A 14,490-nucleotide genomic window follows, 5' to 3' on the forward strand; every position below is an offset into this window, starting at 1 on the left:
GACAATGTTGTGTTAGCCTCCACTGCACAACAAAATGAATCAGCCATACACATACACATATCCCCTCCCTTTTGGACTTCCCTCCCATTTAGGTTACCACGGTGCATTAGGTAGAGTTCCCTGTGCTATACTGTATGTTCCCATCAGTTGTCTATTTTATACATAGTATCAATAATGTATATGTGTCAATCTCAGTCTCCCAATTCCTCCCACCCCACCCCTTTCCCCCTTGGTATCCATACATTTGTTCTCTACGTCTGTGTCTATTTCTGCTTTGCAGATAAGATCATCTATACCATTTTTCTAGATTCCACATATATGTGTTATTATACAATATTTGCTTTTCCCTTTCTGACTTACTTTACTTTGTATGACACTCTCTAGGTCCATCCATGACTCTACAAATGATCCATTTTTATTCCTTTTTATGGCTGAGTAATATTCCATTGTATATATGTACCACAACTTCTTTATCCATTCGTCTGTCGATTGGCATTTAGGTTGCTTCCATGTCCTGGCTATTGTAAGTAGTGCTTCAGTGAACATTGGGATGCAAGTGTTTTTTTGAATTATGGTTTTCTCTGGGTATATGCCCAGTAGTAAGATTGTTGGGTCATATGGTAGTTCTATTTTTAGTTCTTTAAGGAACCTCCATACTGTTTTCCATAGTGGCTGTATCAATTTACATTCCTGCCAACAGTGTATGAGGGTTCCCTTTTCTCCACACCCTCTCCAGCATTTATTGTTTGTAGATTTTTTAAAATAAATTTTAATTAATTAATTAATTTTTGGCTGTGTTGGGTCTTCGTTGCTATGCGCAGGCTTTCTCTAGTTGCAGCGAGCGGGGGCCACTCTTCGTTGTGGTGTGCGGGCTTCTCATTGCGGTGGCTTCTCTTGTTGCAGAGCATGGGCTTAGTTGCTCTGTGGCATGTGGGATCTTCCCGGACCAGGGCTGGAACCTGTGTGCCCTGAATTGGCAGGTGGATTCTTTACCACTGCGCCACTGGGGAAACCCTGTTTGTAGATTTTTTTTTTTTTTTTTTTTTGGAGTTTTTTGATGATGGCTGTTCTGACCAGTGTGAGGTGATACCTCACTGTAGTTTTGATTTACATTTCTCTAATAATTAGTGATGTTGAGCATCTTTTCATGTGTTTGTTGTTAGGTCTTCTGCCCATTTTTTGATTGGGTTGTTTGCTTTTTTGATGTTGAGCTGCATGAGCTGCTTGTATATTTTGGAGATTAATCCTTTGTCAGTTGCTTCGTTTGCAAATATTTTCTCCCATTCTGAGGGTTGTCTTTTCATCTTGTTTATGGTTTCCTTTGCTGTGCAAAAGCTTTTAAGTTTCATTAGGTCCCATTTGTTTATTTTTTAATTTTTTCTTCATATTTTATTATTTATTTATTTATTTATATTTTGGCTGTGTTGGGTCTTCGTTTCTGTGCAAGGGCTTTCTCTAGTCGTGGCAAGCGGGGGCCACTCTTCATCGCGGTGTGTGGGCCTCTCACTATTGCGGCCTCTCTTGTTGCGGAGCACAGGCTCCAGTCATGCAGGCTCAGTAGTTGTGGCTCACAGGCCTAGTTGCTCTGTGGCATGTGGGATCTTCCCAGACCAGGGCTCGAACCCGTGTCCCCTGCATTGGCAGGCAGATTCTCAATCACTGCGCCACCAGGGAAACCCTATTTTTGTTTTAATTTTCATTACTCTAGGAGGTGGGTCAAAAAAGATGTTGCTGTGATTTATGTTGAAGAGTGTTCTGCCTGTGTTTTCCTCTAAGAGTTTTATAGTGTCTGGTGTTACATTTAGGTCTTTAACCCATTTTGAGTTTATTTTTGAGTATGGTGTTAGGGAGTGTTCTAATTTCATTTTTTTTACATGTAGCTCTCCAGTTTTCCCAGCACCACTTATTGAAGAGGCTGTCTTTTCTCCATTGTATATTTTTGCCTCCTTTGTCATAGATTAGGTGACCATAGGTGTGTGGATTTATCTCTGGGCTTTCTTTTTTTTAAAAATTAATTAATTTTTATTTTTGGCTGCGTTGAGTCCTTGTTGCTGCATGCGGGCTTTCTTTTAGTTGCAGTTAGTGGGGGCTACTCTTTGTTGCGGTGCGTGGGCTTCTCATTGTGGTGGCTTCTCTTGTTGCGGAACACAGGCTCTAGGCACGTGGGCTTCAGTAGTTGTGGCATATGGGCTCTAGAGTGCAGGCTCAGTAGTTGTGGCACACGGGCTCTAGAGCACAGGCTCAGTAGTTGTGGCGCACAGGCTTAGTTGCTCCGTGGCATGTGGGATCTTCCCAGACCAGGGCTTTAACCCATGTCCCCTGCATTGGCAGGCAGATTCTTAACCACTGCGCTACCAGGGAAGCCCCTATCTCTGGGCTTTGTTCTAATTCTGTGAAAGATGACATTGGTAATTTGATAGGGATTGCAATGAATCTGTAGATTGCTTTGGGTAGTATAGTCATTTTCACAGTATTGATTTTTCCAATCCAAGAATATGGTATATCTTTCCATCTGTTTGTGTTGTCTTTGATTTCTTTCAAGAGTGTCTTATAGTTTTCTGCATACAGGTCTTTTGCCTCCTTAGGTAGGTTTATTCCTAGGTATTTTATTCTTTTTGTTGCAGGGGTAAATGGGATTGTTTCCTTAATTTCTCTTTCTGCCCTTTCATTGTTAGTGTACAGGAATGCAAGAGATTTCTGTGTATTAATTTTGTATCCTGCAACTTTACCAAATTCATTGATTAGCTCTAGTAGTTTTTTGGTGACATCTTTTTAAATTAGAAGAACTCATAACAGAACACTACAATTTTAGAAGTTCCCTCAATCCAGGTGTGACTTTGGGTATGTAGAAAGTTAATGCTCTGTTTTTCATTTCGCTGCTTTGTTTGTTTTTGTTTTGTTTTGTTTTGTTTTGGTCGTGCGGTATGCAGGATCTTAGTTCCCCAACCAGGGATCGAACCCATGCCCCCTGCAGTGGAAGCGTGGAGTCCTAACCACTGGACCACCAGGGAAGTCCCTCATTTCGCTGTTTTTAAGTCAGCCCCGATGCATCCCCTTCTCCATTTCCATCCACTGGGGAAATTGAGCTGTCCAGGCCTGCTTGTTGCTTTTAGCTGAGAACATTTACCAAGAATATCAGTGTAATTTTTCTACACCATTTGGAAACTTACGTGGCTATTCATGATTGTTATTAAGTTGTTGTGGCTGTTAATATAACCCTGAACTTAGAAGTAGTTTGAATAAGGTTGTTTTGTAGGACTTAAGACTAGAAATTGTTACCATATTCTGTGAGGATAACCTCCGAAAAGAAATCTGTAACTCTGATGGTCTTGATGACCTGTGTCCCAGTGGTGGTGTTGTAATGACATCGCTGTAACTGACATCACTGCTTCTAGACAGAGAAACAGTCATGAGGTGGCTTTGTCCAGTCAGAAGAGGATTCATGGCACTTTGTCTTCCCTTGCATGATGAAAAAATAAAAACTTTTCAGTCTGGGGGGAAAAAACCCACCTCAGATCATGTTACTCCCCCATCCAAAACCCTCCATTGGCAGAAAAAAAATCCTAATTCCTTATTGTGGCTGACAGATTCCAGCATTTTCTGGTCCCTGCCAACATCTCCCCTTGATCTCCCTTCACTTCCCCCATGCTCGCCTCTAAGCTGCTCCTTAAACACACTAAGCACATTCCGACCTTGGGGCTTTCGCACTTGCTTTTCTGGCCCCCAAACGCTTCTCCCGAGGCCCTTCCTGGCCAGCCTGTCTAAAGTCATTCTCTGCCCCTCGGCATTGCTTCTCCCCTTCTCTTCCTGATTGCCTCCATGGCACGTGTAACTCTGAAGTGATCTTCGTTTTCTTCTTTTCCTCTCCCATCTAACATGTGTCAGGAGGACAGGGACCTCTCAGTCTGCTGCTTTGCCCCACGTGTGCCTCAAAAATTACTTGTGTAAAATGAATGACTTTAGCCAAATGTGTCAGAGTATTGTGCTCTGCCCTGCCAACATGGTTGCTGCCCAAAGGATTTCAGTTGGGCAGAGAAGTGTGGGGACAATGAAGGGTGACCATGTAATTTGTCTTTAGCTAGAACACATCTGGGAGTGAAAGGGAAGCTACTAATAATTACACCAGGACAAGAGGCCTAACTGGTACATAACAGTCACCCCAAAGAGACAGAACCCAGCTAAGTCCAGCTTGGCATACAGCTCTTCCCAGCTGTGTATGATGTGGGATCAGAGGGTGGAGACTTCTCTGAAGCCAGGACGCTGGAGCTGGGCTTTGAAAAAATGGGCGGTAGTTTAGAAAGTGGGCCTGAAAAAGGAAATTCCTGGCAGAGCAAACAGTGTGACCAGAGGCTCTGGGATAGAAAATGCATGATGTGTTTAGGGCACAACATGTGCCCTGCGTGTGGCTGCTTGGAAGAGGCAAGGCTAGATGGGTAGGTTCAGGCCATTTTCTGGAAATAGGACCTCTGAATGCAAAGCCAAAGCATTGTCCTGTGGATAGTGGCGAGGGGTATCAGATGTGGTTCAGAGGTGGGAGAGCTCATGGGGCAGCTGGAGGCAAGGCAGGGGTCAGTGTCTGCAACTCCCGCTCTCCAGTACCTTCAGTTTGAACCTTTTCCATCTGTCCAGGCTGCAGCTTTTCCAGGAAGCCCTCCATGATTGCCCTAGCCCACAACAATCTCTGCCACCTCCCAAGTAGACTGAGAACCCAAAATTGGCACACCAGTGCCTGGCTGGGCTGCACCCTCTGGGGTTCTCTTTTGTGCTAAACACCTGTCCAAGATGCTCCCAGGGGCATCAGGGTGAGCCTGAAGTGGAGGCAGCCTGGCGATTCTGGAAGCCAGTGCCCCATGTGGTTTGCCTGCCCTGCGCCTGGTGTTTGGCAGGTGCACTTTGGCTCCTGCAGCCCAAATTGGGGCCCAGCTGCATCCTACACGTCCTTAGGCCTTCGACAGTGGTGCTTACCCAGACAGGTGCTCACTTGATCTTTCTGCTGCATGGCCAACAGCACACTTCCTTCATGCCGTGACTGGCCTCGGCGAGGGGCCTTGGCAACTGTGGGTCTTGGCGCTCTTCTGGGGCCTGAGTCTTGTCCTCAGAACCCACTCCTGCTTGCTCATTTATTCGGGTCCTGAGTCATTTGTTTATCCACACCTCTTAGCGTCCTCTGTACCGGGCATTGGGGGCGCAAGATGACTCTATTCAGGTTTCTGCCCTCAGTGAGCTCAAGAGCCTGAAAACAGTGATAATAACCCCTGACATTTAGTGAACACCTACTGTGTACAGGGAGCTCACATGGATACAGCAGCCAGAGTGGTTCTTTAAACCTCTGTCGGGTCATGTCTTTCCTCTGCTCCAAACCCTCCAACGGCTCCAATCGCACACAAGAGGGAAAGCCACCGTGCTCCTCGTGGCCTGCAAGACCCTCAAGATCTGACCTTATCACCTCTCCATCTCCTACATCTGTCCCTCCAGATCGCTTTCCAGTGACACCAAACTCCTGTTAGTCTTCAAACCTGGCTCAAAACTTTGCGTGCACTTCCCTCACCTGGAACCTTCTTCTCCTGATACCTGCACGGCTGACTCCTCGATTCATTAAGGTTTCTCAGCTCATCTGTTACAGTTTCACCTCCTGAGGGAGGCCGTCTGTGACCACCCTTTCCGAAAAACACCCTGACACTCTTCCTCCCGGTTCTCTGATTTGGATTTTGTTATAGCACTGACAACCCCTTACGTTAGATTGCATATTGATTTATTGATCTGCCGTTTCCTCTGCACTCATGGGGACTTTGTCTTATTCACTGCTGAATACCCCTCACCTAGAATAGCACCTGGCACAGCTGGGGGCTCAGGAACTCTTTGACGAATGAAACCTTCACACCCTCGAGGTTCAGGAGGCTCTCACAGGTGGGCAAGGGGAAGACGATCTCTAAGGATAGGAACTCTGTATGGCCCGAGGCAGCCATTTTCCAGGCACTCTCTGGAGTTGAGGTGATGTCTCTGGGCCCATTCCTGGTCCCTCCTACAGAGATATGGCCGCCTGGCTTACACATGCTCCAAGGGTGGAGGAAGGAGTTCAGGGCGAGGAGGGTCTTCCTGCTCTGGTGTGACAGACACGAGCCTGTGCTCTCAGAGGTCTGCCCTGTTCTGTTGTCCTGGGAAGGAACTTTGGACAAGTTCTTTTCAATCAGAAAGAATCTGTCTAGAAACTATAGCAATTAGTTGTTACCTATCACCGCCCTGATTACAGCTTAGGGGACTTTGATATTTTCTTCCAAGGACATGATTTCAGCACAGAAATTCAAGTATCTCTGATATCCGCTTGCCCTTGCTTAGCAGGAGAACTAAATGCTAACTTGGGCCAGTGAACTTTGAGGCTCCCACCTCACAGTGAACTTTGAGGCTCCCACCATCAGAGCTGACTCAGGACCTCAAGGGCAGGGGCTGGGGTGGAGCAGGCAGTAGCCAGAAGGCTGATAGGCCGGCATGCTCTTGATTCCCCGCTGTGTGGCCTTGGACACATCTTTTCATGGCTCTCAGCCCCAGTTTCTCACCTAAAGGAAAACTCAGAAATTCTTTAGCGGGAGGAAAAAGTCCCTTCAGGTGTCTCCCCCTCCCCATAAGCCTCCAGCTCTCCAGGTGGCCAGCTCAGTAACAATGCTTTTGGTTGCATCTAACAGAAACTGTAATTGACTTAAACGAGATTTTTTCCCCTTACGTGAACATCCAGAGGTCAGATGGGCTTTGGGGCTGTTTGATTCAGCAGCTCAATGATGTCTGCAAAGACTTGGGCCTCCTTCTCTGATCTGCCATCCTTCCTGTTGGTTCCATTCTCGGGTTGGTACCAAGATGGTAGCAGTAGTTCCAAGGGTAACTTTGGGATATGGCAACTCCAGAGAAGGCAGATTGTGTCTTCCCATGACTTGCTTAAAATGGAAGAAAACTTTCCCAGAAGCCACTTTAGACTTTCTGAGTCCTGCATCTAATCGGCTAGAACTGGGTAACATGTCTGCTCTTGAATCAGTTATTGGTGAGGGGGAGCATGGTACCGTGACTTGCTTGGACCAAACATCAGGGATAAAATGGATGTCTGTCCACAATGTCCAGTGGGATGGTTAAGACTGTCATCTCTAGGAGCTACAGTTATAATTCAGCTCTCCTGTGGGACCCCCTAGATGGCACTTTCACCCTGCAGTGGCCCTCAGGGTTAGAGGGGGCTGACTTCTGGGCTAGCACAGGTTCAATTGCACAGTTTCTGGGCCTAGAGCGTTCTAAGGTGCAGCCAAGTCACTGCCAAACTTAGATTGCTAGGAATTAGGCCCTTTAGACTCACCATTCGTGGGTGAGGAGGGAGTAACTGATTGAGCAGCTACCGTGAGTGATCCATTCATGTAACAGGACTCACACAGCCCTTCACAGAGACTCCGTGATCTTACAGGTTAAAAAAGGGAGCAGCAGAGACTTCTGTTTTTAGCCAAGATGAAATAACAGGTAAGATTTATCCTCCCACCTGAAACTACCAGAAAAACTAAACAAAATACATGAAACAGTGGTTTACAAGGCTTTGGACATTGATCAATAAAGGACAGTAATCCCAGACAGATGGGAAACAAGTGAGGTAAGGCCTGTGACTGCCTAGCTCACTGCCTTGAGAGAGTTTTCAGGCTGCAGCATAAGGAGGGGGACTGAAGTAGAGCCGAGTGCACTTCCTGAGATGGTGCTGAGAGTCTGGAGACCAACGTAACAAGAGTTCAGAAATGGCCAAAAGATCTGAATGGACATTTTTCCAAAGAAGACAAACAGATGGCCAACAGATACATGAAAAGATGCTCAATATCATTAATCATCAGGAAAATGCAAGTCAAAAACCACGATGAGATATCACTTCACACCTGTTAGAATGGCTATTATCAAAAAGACAAGAAGTATTGGTGAGGATGTGGAGAAAAGGGAAACTGTGTGCACTGTTGGTAGGAATGTAAATTGGTGCAGCCTCTATGGAAAACAATATGGAGGTTTCCTCAAAAAATGAAAAATAGAACTACCATATGATCCAGCAGTTCTACTTCTGGGTATTTATCCAAAGAAAATGAAAACACTAACTCAAAAAGATGCACCCCTATGTTCCCTGCAGCATTATTTACAATAGCCAAGATATGGAAACAACCTAAGTGTCCATCGATGGATGAAGAGATGAAGAAATTGTGGTATATATACACAATGGAATATTATCCAGCCATAAAAAATGAAATCTCACCATTTGCAACAATATGGTTGGACACTGAGGACATTATGCTAAGTGAAATAAGTCAGAGAAAGACAAATACCATATGATCTCTCTTGTAGGTGGAATCTAAAAAAAGAAAAACTCATAAATACAGAGAACAGATTGGTGGTTGCCAGAGGTGCAGGGGGTGGGAGAAATGGGTAAAGGGGATTAAAAGGTAAAAAGAAAAAGGAGGAGAGAAGGGGAGGGGGGACGAGAGAGAGAGAGTTCGTCAGAGAGAATACCCGAGAGCCAGAGAGAGCTGCACAAGGAGAAACCCCTGGAGATCTGCATAGGGTCCCCTGAGGTATTCATTAGCATACTGATCAGCACAAGTGTGCGAGGAAACTACCTGAGGCCAAGTAAAGAACCAACAGGAAGAATGAAAGGGAATAGTCCTTAGTGCTCACATGAGTGGGGAATAGTGTCTATTCCCACCAGCCATGGCACTGGGGAGAATGTCATGGTATATACGGGAGAATACTCAGAAAGGTCTTGCCTCAATAGTGGACAATAATTAGCCCTAGAAAACGCACTGCTCTGGAATTGCCTAAAAAAATCTATGAGTAAGACCCAAAAGGATTAAACTGTTTCCAAGTAACTTAACTGTCCCAGAACACAGCTCAGGAGGATTTACAGGATTACAAAAATATCCAGCCCTTAACAAGGTGAAACTTACAACATCTGGCATTCAATCAAAGACCATCAAGCCTATAAAGTGGCAGGCAATATGATCCACAATGAGGAAAATAAGCAATCAAAACCAACCCACAACTGAAATAGATGTTAAAATGAGCAGAGAGAGGCCTCCCTCGTGGCGCAGTGGTTAAGAATCCACCTGCCAATACAGGGGACACGGGTTCAGAGTAACCCTGACCTAACACAAGCCACAACTAAGACCTAGTGCAGCCAAAATAAATAAATATTTTAAAATAATAAAAAAAATTTTTTTTAATTTTTAAAATGGGTAAAGGACCTAAATAGACATTTCTCCAAAGAAGACATACAAATAGCCAATAAGTACTGAAAAGATGCTCAACATCACAAATTATTAGGTAAATGCAAATCAAAAACACGAGATACCACTTCACATTCACTAGGATTAATGGGTATTTTCTTTTTTAAAAATAAATTTATTTATTTATTTATTTTTGGTTGCATTGGGTCTCTGTTGCGCGTGGGCTTTCTCTAGTTGCAGCAAGTGGGGGCTACTCTTTGTTGCAGTGTGCGGACTTATCGCGATGGCTTGTTGCAGAGCACGGGCTCTAGGTGCACGGGCTTCAGTAGTTGTGGCACACGGGCTCAGTAGTTGTGGCTCGTGGGCTCTAGAGCGCAGGCTCAGTAGTTGTGGCACACGGGCTTAGTTGCTCCATGGCATGTGGGATCTTCCCGGACTAGGGCTCGAACCCATGTCCCCTGCATTGGCAGGCGGATTCTTAACCACTGCGCCACCAGGGAAGTCCCAGGATGGGTATTTTCAAAAAACAGAAAATAACAAGTATTGGTGAGGATGTAAAGAAACTGAAATTTTCATGCATAGCTGGTGGGAATGTAAATGATACAGCCACTGTGGATAACAGGATGGTGGCTTCTCAAAAAAGATTAAACATAAAATTACCATAAGATCCAGCAATTCCACTCCTAGGTATATACCCAAAATAACTGAAAGCAGGGACTTGAACAGATATTTGTACACCAATGTTTACAGCAGCATTATCCACAATAGCCAAAAGGTAAAAACAACCCAAATGTTCACTGGTGGGTGAATGGATAAGCAAAACGTAGTATATACATATAATGGGATATTAAACCTTAAAGGGGTGAAATTCTGACATATGCTACAATGTGAATGAACCTTGAAGACACAGTAAGTAAGCCAGACACAAAAGGACAAGTATGTCTGATCCCACTGGAGTAGTCAAGTTCATAGAAGCAGAAACTAGAATAGTGGTTACCAGGGGCTGGGGGGAGAAAAGAACAGGGAGTTAGTGGGTTTTTTTGTTTGTTTTTTGTTTTTTTATAGCTACTTTATTTATTTATTTATTTATTTTTGGCTGTGTTGGGTCTTCGGTCCATGCGAGGGCTTTCTCTAGTTGCGGCAAGTGGGGGCCACTCTTCATCGCGGTGCGGGGACCGCTCTTCATCGCGGTGCGTGGGCCTTTCACTATCGCGGCCCCTCCCGTTGCGGGGCACAGGCTCCAGATGCGCAGGCTCAGTAGTTGTGGCTCATGGGCCCAGCTGCTCCGTGGCATGTGGGATCTTCCCAGCCCAGGGCTCGAACCCATGTCCCCTGCATTGGCAGGCAGACTCTCAACCACTGCGCCACCTGGGAAGCCCAGGGAGTTAGTGTTTAATGCATAAACAGAGTTTCAGTTTGGGATGATGAAAAAGTTCTGGAGATGGCTCGTGACCACACATTTGTTGCACAAATTATGTTGCACAATTTGTGAGTCTAGTTAATGCTTCTGAATTGTACACTTTAAAACAGTTAAAATGGTAAATTTTATGTATACTTTACACAATAAAAAGTTAGGTAGAAATATGGAATATATATTAAAACAAAGACCTAAATCAAATTGCTAGAGGTGAAAAAGACAATATCTGAGATGAAAACCAGTGGATTAGTGGCAGAGTAGACATGGTAGAAGATCAGTGAATTTAAAGGAACAGTAATAGAAACTACCCAAAGTGAAACACAGAAAAAAGAATTAATGAAATGAGCATCAGTGGATGGGACATCAGTGGTGAAACAACTTCAAGTAGTCTAACCTATGGGTAATCAGAATCACAGAGGAAAGTTGGGGGGAGAAAAAATATTTGAAGAAATAGTGACTTTCTTCAAAAGAAAAACTTTCCAATCTTACTGTAAACACACAGTTCTAAGAAGCTCAATGTACCCTAAACATAAGAAATATGAAGAAAACTATACCAAGGCATCCATAATCAAATAGATCAAAAACCGCTGACATAGTAAAAGCAGTCATAGAGAAAAGACTTGTTACATACAGAGGGGACAAAGAGAAGGATATCAACTCTGTTATTGGAAGCAACGCAAGCAGTAAGACAGTAGACTAACATCTTTAAAGTATTAGGAAACAAAATAACTTGTCAACCTAGAATTCTATACCCAGCAAAAATATCTTTCAATAACAAAGCTAAAATTGAAACATTTTGGACATACAAAAACTGAAAGGGGACTTCCCTGGTGGTCTAGTGGTTAAGACTCCATGCTTCCACTGCAGGGGGCATAGGCTTGATCCCTGGTTGGGGAACTAAGGTCCTGCATGCCATGTGGCGAAAAAAAAAAAAAAAAAAAAAAGCTGAAAGAATTCATCATCAGCAGATCCTCACTACAAGAAATATTAAAGGATATTAAAAGATGTCTTTTAGGCAGATGGAAAGTCATACCAGATGGAAATTTGGGTCTACACAAAGCAATGAAGACCACTGGAAATAATAACTACCTGGGTACATAGGTAAGATTTTTTATTACTTAAGCTCTCAAAAGACAACTGTTTAAGAAAAAAAAAAGACAACTGTTTAAATAAAAATAGCAACAGTATATTGTGGGGTTTATAACATATGTAAAAGTAAAAAAAGGAGTGACAATCAAAATATAAAGGCTAGTAATGGAGAAATGGAAGTATACTATTGTATGGTTCTTATACTGTATGTGAAGTGGTATAATATCACTTGAAGGTAGACTGTGATAAGTTAAAGATATACACTAGAAACCCTAATTACTGAAATATCAAAAAAAAAGTTACAGTCAATAAGCCCATGAAGGAAATTAAAATGCAAAGCATACTTAATTTGTCCAAAAGAAGGCAGAAAAAGAGGAAAAAAGGAAAAAACAAATGGGGAAAATAGCAAACAAATGGCAAGATGATGGACTTAAACTTAGCCAAATCAAGAATCGTATTAGGGACTTCCCTGGTGGTGCAGTGGTTAAGAATCCACCTGCCAACGGAGGGGACACAGGTTCGAGCCCTACTCTGGGAAGAACCCACATGCTGCGGAGCAACGAAGCCCGTGTGCCACAACCCTGAGCCTGTGCTCTAGAGCCTGCGAGCCACAACTACTGAGCCCCTGTGCCACAACTCCTGAAGCCCACACACCTAGAGCCTGTGTTCCACAACAAGAGAAGCCACCGCAATGAGAAGCCCGTGTGCCTCAACAAAGAGTAGCCCCTGTTTGCCACAACTAGAGAAACCCTGTGTGCAGCAACAAAGACCCAACGCAGCAAGCAAGCAAGAAAGAAAGAAAGAAAGAAAAGACGAAAGAAAGAATCATATTAAATGTAAATGATTTAAACAGTCCAATTAAAAAGCAGAGATTGTAAGACTGGATAAAAAGCAAAACCAAACTATATGCTGCCTATAAGAAACACACTTTAAATATAAAAATACAAATAGGCTAAAAGTAAAAGAATGGAAAAAGACATACTGTGCTAACATTAGTTAAAAGAAAGAAGTGGGATTGGCTGTATTAATACCAAAGTAGATTTCTGGGGATGAATTCATCCAAAGAACAATACGAACCTAACAGAGTTTCAAAATACATATAGCAAAAACAGAACTGCAAGGAGAAATATACAAATCTACAATTACAGTTAGAGATTTCAATACTCCTCTCTCAATCACTGGTAAAACAAGCAGGCAGAAAATAAGCAAGCACATCATAGACTTGAACAACACTATCAACCAACTTGACCTAATTGACATTTATATAACACTACACTCAAAAACAGCTGAATACTCACTCTTTTCAAGTGTACATGGAATATTTACCAAGACAGACCATATTTTGGGCCATAAAACAAGTCTCAATAAATTCAAAAGAATTCAAGTCATACAAAGTCTCTGTCCATTATGGTCTCTGTCCACAATAGAATTAAATTAGAAATCAATAACAGAAATATCCTTGAAAAAAAATCCCCCAATATTTGGACACTAAATAACATACTTCTAAATAACACATGAATCAAACAAGTAATCCAATGGAAATTAGAAAGTACCTTGGACTGAATGACAATGAACACACAACATATCAGTATTTCTGGGATCTTGCTAAAGCAGTATTTAGGAAGAAATTTATGAACACCTATTTTAGAAAAAAAAAAGACCTCAAATAAATGACCTCAGCTTCCACCTTAAGAAACTAGAAGAGAGCAAATTAAAGAGAGATGTCCACTCGCACCATTCAGCACTGTATTCGAGGCTGTAGCCAGTGCAAGACAACATGATCATCTATGTAGAATTCTGAAGGAATATACAAAAGACAAAGAAAACAAAACAAACAAAAAAAACCCCCCAAAAACAGCTACAAGAACTAATACGTGAATTTAGCAAGGTTTTAGGATATAAGATCAATATATAAAACTCAGTTGTGGGGCTTCCCTGGTGGCACAGTGGTTAAGAATCCACCTGCCAATGCAGGGGACACGGGTTCGAGCCCTGGTCCGGGAAGATCCCACATGCCACGGAGCAACAAAGCCCATGCGCCACAACTACTGAGCCTGTGCTCTAGAGCCTGCGAGCCACAACTACTGAGCCCATACGCCTAGAGCCCGTGCTCCACAAGAGAAGACACCATGAGAAGCCCGCGCACCACAACAAAGAGTAGTCCCTGCTTGCCACAACTAGAGAAAGCCCGCACACAGCAACAAAGACCCAGCGCAGCCAAAAAAAATAAACTCAATTATATTTCTATTGCTAGCAATGAAAAAATTAGAAATTAAAAAACACCATTTTTAATGGCATCAAAAGTATGAAATAGGAATAAATCTGACAAAAAGCTGTGAAAGACCTATACACTGAAGACTGCAAAATATGGTTGAGAGAAATTAAATGGAGAGATATAAGTTGTTCACAGGTCAGAAGACTCAACATTAAGATGTCAATTCTTCCCAAATTGATCTATAGATTTAACAGAATCTCAATTGAAATTACAGCAAGTGTGGACTTCCCTGGTGGTCCAGTGGGTAAGACTCCGAGCTCCCAATACAGGGGGCCTGGGTTCGATCCCTGGTCAGGGAACTAGATCCCGCATACATGCTGCAGCTAAGAGTCCGCATGCCACAACTAAACAAAGATCCTGTGAGCTGCAACTAAGACCCAGTGCAGCCTAAATAAATAAATAATTTAAAAAAAAAAGAAATTACAGCAGGTGTTTTTGTGGAAATTGACAAGATGATTTTAAAATTCATATGTAAATCAAAGGGC

The sequence above is a fragment of the Balaenoptera musculus genome, chromosome 15 (assembly GCF_009873245.2).
Source record: "Balaenoptera musculus isolate JJ_BM4_2016_0621 chromosome 15, mBalMus1.pri.v3, whole genome shotgun sequence".
Classification (NCBI taxonomy): Eukaryota; Metazoa; Chordata; class Mammalia; order Artiodactyla; family Balaenopteridae; genus Balaenoptera; species Balaenoptera musculus.